Raw genomic sequence first — 9,473 nt, 5'->3', positions numbered from 1 at the left:
TTATCTTCCCTTTACTGGAATGTAGATCATGGCTCTGTTTTTTTTTCGTTTTTTTTGTTTGTTTTCTGTGAAAAGGAGATTATGCCTGAATTTTTGAGTCTCCTTCCTCTGGTAGGTTTTACAAACATGTACTTTATCTAATTTATCTCATCGGTAAATCATCATGACAGGTGTGTTTTTGATTGTTATCGCCCACTTGTTAAATGCAGCCTTACTGGAACCCCTGCTTAGTGAGGGATCCCTCAACCTCCCACCCACAACTCCTATGTCATAACACTGTTTGCTGATGCAACTATTATTCCTTTTACTTTCTGCTGAAGCAATTATTACTTCTTGAACACCTATTAAAATTACATCTATTCCATCTGTGTGAAGTGACTTTCTTGTTTATCCAGATCTTTTAAATGCGTGGTTGTCTTTTTCAGGGCTGCAATTATTGATTTTTAGATGTTTGATCCAAAAAATGTTGATGATTAAATGAGTTTGTTTGTCCACAAACTAAAAGGTATTATTTTATTTTTATATATATATATATATATATATATATATATTTTGTCACATAAATCATAGACTTTGTTTTTTATAGCAAAAAGAAAACAAACTAACACTTGATGAAGCTGGGTTGTCCCAGTTCAGTTGCTTCCATTCCACAACTGTGGAGTTGTTCTGGTCTGGCGGGTTCAGAACCACAACCACAGTCTGGAAAGGGGCAAGTTTGGTTCCACAGAAGGCGTGAGGGATCTTTTTTGTGGAACCAAACTTGCTGGACAAGACCAATCCCATGGTGGTGGACCGAACCTGCCGGGTTTGACCCAGTCCGGCAGATTTGGTTCCACAATCAGTAAATGCTTCTCAAACCAGATCAGCACATTAATTAGAATGTGTCTGTTATTATTGAAACCTTATCAGCACAGAGAAATCACTGTTTAGATCATTAAAAAAACAAACAACTATTAGCTCCTTTAGATAATAAAAAAAAAAACTATTAGCTCCTCCTCCTCCAGGAAGTGCACAAGTTTATATAAATAGAGACCTGGACAAGGCTTATTGACCTGAATGTTGATGATAATGACGATGTAAAATAAGTCACCTTCATGTGTTTAATTAATCCTGATTTGAAACATTACATTTATTATTTAACCTAATTTAATAATGAGCTTCATTTGAACAATATTATATCTACAACAGTGTCCATACCTCATACAATCATGTTTCAGAACCCCTGAAATGTAAACTTGTAAATGAGTAAAGAAATGTGAGTAAAACACGCAAAAACATTTTATGTTTTGGCACTTATTTTGAAATTCTACACCTAAACCACTCCTGAATATTTATTAAACCACTCACTAGACCTGCCCCCTACTGGCCAGATTAGATACTAATTTCTTAACATTTTTCACGACATACTATAATATATATATATTTTTGACAGTTTATATTTGGACTGTTGTAGTTGGCATGCTATAGTAGGACATTCTTGACTTCATGACGTCATACTATAATGACATATTTGATACTAAGTCAGTTTTTTTTTAAAAACAGTGAATTGTGAGCTGCTCCTGCACAAACACACACTGATTTAAAAGCCTTTATGTAGTTTCCGTGACTTGGTACATTCCACTCCCCCCCTCTGTGTCGATCTATTTGGAATGTTCCACTTCCTTTGTCGGAGGCGGAGCTTCTTCTGCGCAGAGACAGAAACAGCGAGAGGACGAGAAGCAGCGGGAACTAACATGTGGACAATCATGTGAACAAACGTGGTAACTGCTGTTTAAAATGATCCACACATTTCTTAGATTCTCTGTTGACGCTCTGTTCACATCCGACCACAGGTGTTCAGGTTACAGCTGCTAATGCTAACGTGACGTCACTGCTCCGCAGCAAACACACGTGTGTTGTCAATGTGACAGTATGTCGTCAGAGCTGTCCAAATATGTCGTTTCCGAGTGTAGTATGTCCTCAAAAACGTTTAAATTTAAGTTTAAATTGTCCACATATGTCAAAGAATGTCCTCAACACAAACTGTCAATAGACCATTAAAACTGTTCAGAATGAGTATCTAGTCTGGCCAGTAGCAGGTTAGCTGCTGCTAATGTGACGTCACTGCTCCGCAGTAAACACACGTACATGTTTTCAAAAAAGTGACTCAGTGTCAGATATGTCATTATGTAGTATGACGTCATACTGTCAACAACTGTCCAAAATGTCCTTGTATAATATGCAGAGGTGGGTAGGGAAGACAAAAAAATGACTCAAGTAAAAGTACTGTTACTGTAAGATAATAATTACTCAAGTAGAAGTAAAAATAAAATAAAAATACTCTGAGAGTAAAAAGACGACTTAAGTACTGAGTTTCTCCGGATTTATTTTTGAAATATTCAGCGCAACACAAATAGTACAAAATAGACACAACATAATATAAAACAACAATGTTCAAATGTTAAATAATAATATTCTAAATAAAACAATAAATACAGCCTTTAAAATAGGAAGAGAAATAGATCGCGCATGTAATAAGAAAAGATTTTTTAAAAATTACGTAACGACCGTCACTTTGCCAAATGGAACGGCGTAAAAGTAACGTTCTTTCTTCAAATATATACTCAAGAAAAAGTAAAAGTACGTTAAAAAAAAATACAAAAAGATCCAAAAAGTTACTCATGTATTTATAGTGGTGTAAAGGTTAAACTATGAACTGTCTAAAAGTGTCCTAGTATGTCCTAAAAAAATATCTTCATTATTAGTAAACTGTCAAAAATGTCCAAATATAGTACATCAACAAAAAAAATTCACTATACCATTAAAACTGTTTAGAATGAGTATCTAGTCTGGCCAGTAGGGGGCAGATTAAGTAAAAAAAACTGTTGACGAGCAGTGGTTTAGCAGAATTTCAAAATAAAAGTGTCCTTGTTGATATGGATCAATATATAGTTGACAATAAAAAGGTTTTTCTGTGTTTTCCTCACATTTCTTCACTCATTTACTGCAGTGAGCACATATGAACACTTTAAAGTGGACACTGCTTTGTCTCATCATGTCCTCTGACTGAAGACCTGCAAACAGCTGCCGTTAAAGGCACAGTTCATGTGTTTTCAAGTGATTCCATTCACAGCCGTCACTAAATACGTCAGAATCCTCTGTTAAATATTAAGATTTTACAAATGTTTTCAGGATTTTTAAAGTCTTTGTAACTGATCTACAACTTTGTTTGGAACAGGACCAGGACCAGGAGCCGGAGCCAGGATCAGGACCAGGACCAGGAGGAGGACGAGGAGCAGCGGGGACAGGTGTGTGGTAACTGCTGCTTAAAAATGATCCGCACATTTCTTAGATGTTCTGTTGACGCTCTGTTCACACCTGCTGTTAACATCTGACCTGAGGGATCCGATCACAGGTGTTCAGATTACACCTGCTAATGCTAATGTGACGTCACTGCTCCACATGTAAACACACACACCTTTCATTTCACTTTCTTTATTAAAAGGAACAAAGAAACCGGAAAATGTTCAACATTTGTAATAAAACAAAAAACAATTCATCGATTATTAAGGTATTTGACAATTAATTTAGTAATGGTTTAATTATGCAGTTATCGTTGCATCTCTACTTGTTTTATATTTTTTTAAATAATCATCACAGACACCATGAGATATACTTAGACAACAGCGCTTGTGAAAGTGAGCACTTGGCAGCACCTAGTGGACTGAAATGTTCATTTATTTAATTAAAATAATTTTTAATGACGTTTATTTGTAACATCAGTTAAAAAAAACTATACACTAAAAAAAAGAATACGCCATATTTCACTGTATTAGTTTTTCTACTAATAATTCTCTCAAACAGCGTCACGTCCTGTGTGTAACCGTAGCAACCACAACAACATTAGCTGGAAAAGTCGCACTATTGTATCGACGCAGTTTCACGTCAGACACTGGAGACGCATCAGCGACTCGTCGCATTTGAAGGTGACATAGACCGGAAGCTCCAATTAACGCTGCGTTTTTGTGTGTATCTGCGTCATTACCTCGTTTATGAAACCCTAAAGTTTCAGAACAAACAGTTCAGCCACTGCTGAGAAAATAGTGTTGTATTGTTTTCCTGGGCTCTGCGAAGCGGATCGACACTTCCTTAATTTGATGTCGTCATCAGAAATCCTCACCACCGTAGCGCCTCCCGGTGCGGGCACTAGTCCGGGCACATCCGGTTGCGTACATTCAACCGCAGAAGAAGAAGAAGAACTAGTCTCGTTGTAGCTGCTGAGATGCAGAGCATCCACCGTGCCAGAGGGGGAGCTGTGTATCTGAGCGCTGGCCTATCTATTACGTCACTTCCAGGTACCTGGCCAATCACAGGACAGTAGGAAAGCTCTCGTTGGCTGGCCAATCACAGCAACTGTTTGGTCTGAAACAGCGCGGCTGACGAGAGCGTCAGCGAGGAGATATTTTGATCGGCTCGTTTGCAGCGATTAGGAGGTTTTTAATCATGAAAACAAGTTAATATATGTAAGTAGACCTCCATAACTAACATATATGTGTGATACAAGCATTCTATGTCGCCTTTAAACTTGTGTTTAGCACACTTTCTGGAGCAAACCATCACTCTTTCACCTGTGATTTCATCCCCTCACACGGACGTTAACAGCACTTGTCAACAGAGCCTCTGTTTAATGTGTTCACATTATTTTTTACATTGTTAACCAGTGAATACTGTGGACGAGTCAAAGTGGCAACATTCAATCAATAAATACACTATTAAATAATGATGTGTGTCATTCTATATGTTGTTTTTACATCAAATGAATTTGGTATTTGAATGAATGAATGAATGACACATTTAATAATGAGACATTTATGTATTTAATTCCAATGTGAATGAATGAATGTGAGACACATGTGAGTCATTATTTAATGGTGTATTTATTGATTTAATGTTGCCACTTTGACTCGTCCAGTTTTCACTTGTTAACAATGTAAAAATGATGTGAACACGTTAATCACACAGAAGTCTCATTCATGTGCTCATCATTTTTAAGCAGCAGTTACTGGACACCTGGACCCAACTGTGTGGTCAACAGTCAAGGGCGTGAACCCCTATCATCATTATTATTATTTTTTTTGTCTTTTTTTGGCCAAAAATGTGAAATAAAATGGTATAACCCCCTGCTGGCATCTGTGCGGGGGGCCGGGGGAGCACAGCCCAGCCCCAGCCCCAGTCTGGCCCCGGCGCCGGGGCCAAGTGTTCGCAGCGTGCTGGATTTGAACCAGCCACAGCCGGACTGGCACAACCTCCTCGCGGTTGCGAACCAACCCACCACGCCACAAACCCTTTGGAGGTTTGGGATGGAGCTCCGGGCGTTTTTGAGTTTTAACTTTGGCTGTGGAACCTTAAACCTTGACCTATAAAGGAATTGAACCGTCAACATCAGGACTGAAAGGCTACTCTCTAACCAGCTGAGCTAACTGTCCATGCTTTTCCTCTGGTTTTCTCACACCTATTCACTCTCTGTGTAGAATATTGGACTTAAAAAGTTGCTTCATCTAAGATTTGAACCTCTGACCTCAGGAACTCCAGTCTTTGTCTGAACCACGTGAGCTATTTGTACTCACACACTTCTTCTTCAACGTTGGACGACTTTCAATAACAGATGAGCACAAACATGACTTCAGAAAGACCTCAGACTAATGAGGTATTTAACGATACATGTCCTCCTTAATAGCCCAAACAGTTGGTGCAGTGGTTAGTGCTCTTGCCTTTGAAACAAGAACACCTGGGTTCCAGACCCAGTTGGAACAACGATCTTTGTGGAGTTTTTCATGTTCTCCCCGTGTGAGAATTTGGCTTTTCTACACATTGTCGGGCTTCCTCCCACAGTCCATCAATCATCTACCACTGTGTCGTGGGGGCTGCTGTGCCAAGCTCAACTGTCATAGTGTGATAGGCTGTGTTCACTCTGGACTGTTGGCCAGTCCATTCAAAACATGCAATACAGTGATGAGGTAAATTTCCACTTCAGGTAAGATTCGAACCCCTGACCATAGGAACGACAGTCCTTGTCCGAACCATGTGAGCTAGTTGTCCTTGTATGCTTTTTTTGTCCAATTTGGAAGTCTTTCAATAATAGAACTCATGACTTCACAGACCTCAGCCTTATGAAATATTTAACAACATCTGTCCCTCATCATGGGCAGCATGGTTGGTGTAGTGGTTAGTGCTCTTGCCTTTGAAACAAGAAGAACTCGGTTCGAGACCCATATGGAACAAGCATCTTTCTGGAGTTTTTCATGTTCTCCTTGTGTGTGCGCAGCTTTTCTCCGGGTTCTCTGGCCTCCTCCCACAGTCCATCAATCATCTACCACTTTGTCCTCCACTGGAGGGTCGTGGGGGCTGCTGTGCCAACCTCAGCTGTCATAGGGTCATAGGCGGGGTTCACCCTGGACTGTTCGCCAGTCCATTCAAAACACACAGTACAGTGATGAGGTAAATTTCCGCTTAAACAATGACTTCATGTAAGATTCGAACCCCTGACCACAGGAACGCCAGCCCAAGTCTGAACCGTGTGAGCTATTTGTCTTTGCAAGCTTTTCACACAATTTGGAAGTCTTTCAATAATAAAGTCCATGACTTCAAAAAAATGTCAGACTGATGAAATATTTCAGAACGTTTGTCCCCGAATATGGACAACGTGGTTGGGATAGTGGTTAGTGCTCTTACCTTTGAAGCGAGAGGGTCCTAGTTCAAGCCCAGCTTGCAACAATAGTCTTTGTGCATGGAGTTTTAGAGACTAACAACCTTTCAACACATTTACAAGTGTTTCAATAGCAGATTCACAGAACTCAATTGGTCAATTTAGAGTGATCAATTAACCTCATCGCCATATTGCATGTTGTTGGGAGGAAGCCAGAGAACCCGGCGAAAAGCCACGCACACATGGGGAGAACATGAAAAACTCCACGCATTAGGACACTTGTTCAAACTGGGTCTCGAACCCTGTAAGTCTTGTTTCAAAGGCAAGAGCACTAACCACTACACCAACCACGCTGTCTAATTTCAGGGACAAACGTTCTTCAATATTTCATCAGTCTGACATTTTTTTGAAGCCATGGGTTGTATTATTGAAAGACTTCCAAATTGATCGAAAAAGTATGCAAAGACAAATAGCTCACACGGTTCAGATGTGGACTGGCGTTCCTATGGTCAGGGGTTCGAATCTTACATGAAGTCAATGTTTAAGCAGAAATTTACCTCATCACCGTACTGCATGTTTTGAATGGACTGGCGAACAGTGCAGGGTAAACCACGCCTATCACCCTATGACAGCTGAGCTTGGCACAGCACTCCCCGCAACCCTCCAGTGTAGGACAAAGCGGTAGATGATTGATGGACTGTAGGAGGAAGCCAGAGAAACGGGAGAAAAGCCACGCACACACAAGGAGAACATGAAAAACTCCAGAAAGATACTTGTTCCAAATGGGTCTTGAACCCTGAAAGTCTTGTTTCAAAGGCAAGAGCACTAACCACTACACCAACAACGTTGTCCATTTTTGGGGACAAACGTTCTAAAATATTTCATCAGTCTGACGTTTTTTTGAAGCCATGGGTTGTATTATTGAAAGACTTCCAAATTGATTGAAAAAGTATGCAAAGACAAATAGCTCACACGGTTCAGATGTGGACTGGCGTTCCTATGGTCAGGGGTTCGAATCTTACATGAAGTCAATGTTTAAGCAGAAATTTACCTCATCACCGTACTGCATGTTTTGAATGGACTGGCGAACAGTGCAGGGTGAACCCCGCCTATCACCCTATGACAGCTGAGCTTGGCACAGCACTCCCCGCAACCCTCCAGTGTAGGACAAAGCGGTAGATGATTGATGGACTGTAGGAGGAAGCCAGAGAAACGGGAGAAAAGCCACGCACACACAAGGAGAACATGAAAAACTCCAGAAAGATACTTGTTCCAAATGGGTCTTGAACCCTGAAAGTCTTGTTTCAAAGGCAAGAGCACTAACCACTTCACCAACAACGTTGTCCATTTTTGGGGACAAACGTTCTAAAATATTTCATCAGTCTGATGTTTTTTTGAAGTCATGGGTTCTATTATTGAAAGACTTCCAAAGGTTGGCACACACCATGTGAGGACAAATAGCTCACAAGGTTAAGAGAAAGACTGGAGTTCCTCAGGTCAGGGGTTCGAAACTTGGATGAAGTGAATTTTTAGGCATGCTATTCAACGCAGAGTGTAAATAAGTCTGAGAAAACATAAGGAAGAGTGTGGACAGTTAGCTCAACTGGTTAGAGAGCTGCCTTTCAGTCCTGACGTGGAGAGTTCAGTTCCTTTATACTTCAACGTTTAAGGTTCCACAGCCAAAGTGAAGAGTGAAAAACGCCCGGAGCTCCATCCCAAACCTCCAAAGGGTTTGTGGCGTGGTGGGTTGGTTCGCAACCGCGAGGAGGTTGTGCCAGTCCGGCTGTGGCTGGTTCAAATCCAGCATGCTCCGAACACTTGGCCCCGGCGCCGGGGCCAAACTGGGGCCGGGGCTGGGCTGTGCTCCCCCGGCTCCCCACACTGGTAACAACAGGGGGTTATGCCATTTTATTTCACATTTTTCCCCCAGAAAATTCCCAAGAAATCCCATAAAATCACAAAAACAAAATGACAGGGGTCCACTCTCTGTACTGTTGACCACACAGTCGGGGTACCGGTGTCCAGCAACTGATGCTTAAAAATGATCAGCACATCAATTAGACTTCTGTGGGATTAATGTGTGCACATCATTTTTACATTGTTAACAGGTGAAAACTAGGGAGCGCTCAAAGTTACAAAATTCACTCAATAAATAATTACACCGTTCAATAAGGACTACAATGTGACATTTATTCATTGATTCAAATTGGAATGAAATACATACACGTCTTATTAAATGTGACATTCATTCAAATACCACAAAACATATCTAATGACTTGACTTTGACATGAATGATGTCATGGTCCTGTGTTGCAAGTGCATCATGAATTGATTTAACGTGTCAAAGTCACCCATCAGCATCAAATCAACTGATGATGCACTGCAACACAGGACCATGAAATCATTCATTCAACAGTCAAGTCATTCTATATGTTGTTTTTTACATCAAATGAATTGGTATTTGAATGAATGAATGAATGTCACATTTAATAAGACGTGTATGTATTTCATTCCAATTTGAATCAATGAATGAATGGCACATTGTAGTCATTATTGAATGGTGTATTTATTGATAGAATTTTGTGACTTTGAGTGGTCCCTAGTTTTCACCTGTTAACAATGTAAAAATGATGTGCACACATTAAACAGAGGCTCTGTTGACAAGTGCTGTTAACGTCGTCCGTGTGAGGTGATGAAATGACAGGTGAAAGAGTCATGGTTTGTTCCATAACAATGTTTTGAACTGATGTTATAAATAAACGTCAAACTTTTTTGTGGATTAGCATT

The sequence above is a fragment of the Solea solea genome, chromosome 4, assembly GCF_958295425.1.
Source record: "Solea solea chromosome 4, fSolSol10.1, whole genome shotgun sequence".
NCBI lineage: Eukaryota > Metazoa > Chordata > Actinopteri > Pleuronectiformes > Soleidae > Solea > Solea solea.
Note: the sequence above shows the minus strand (reverse complement) of the source record.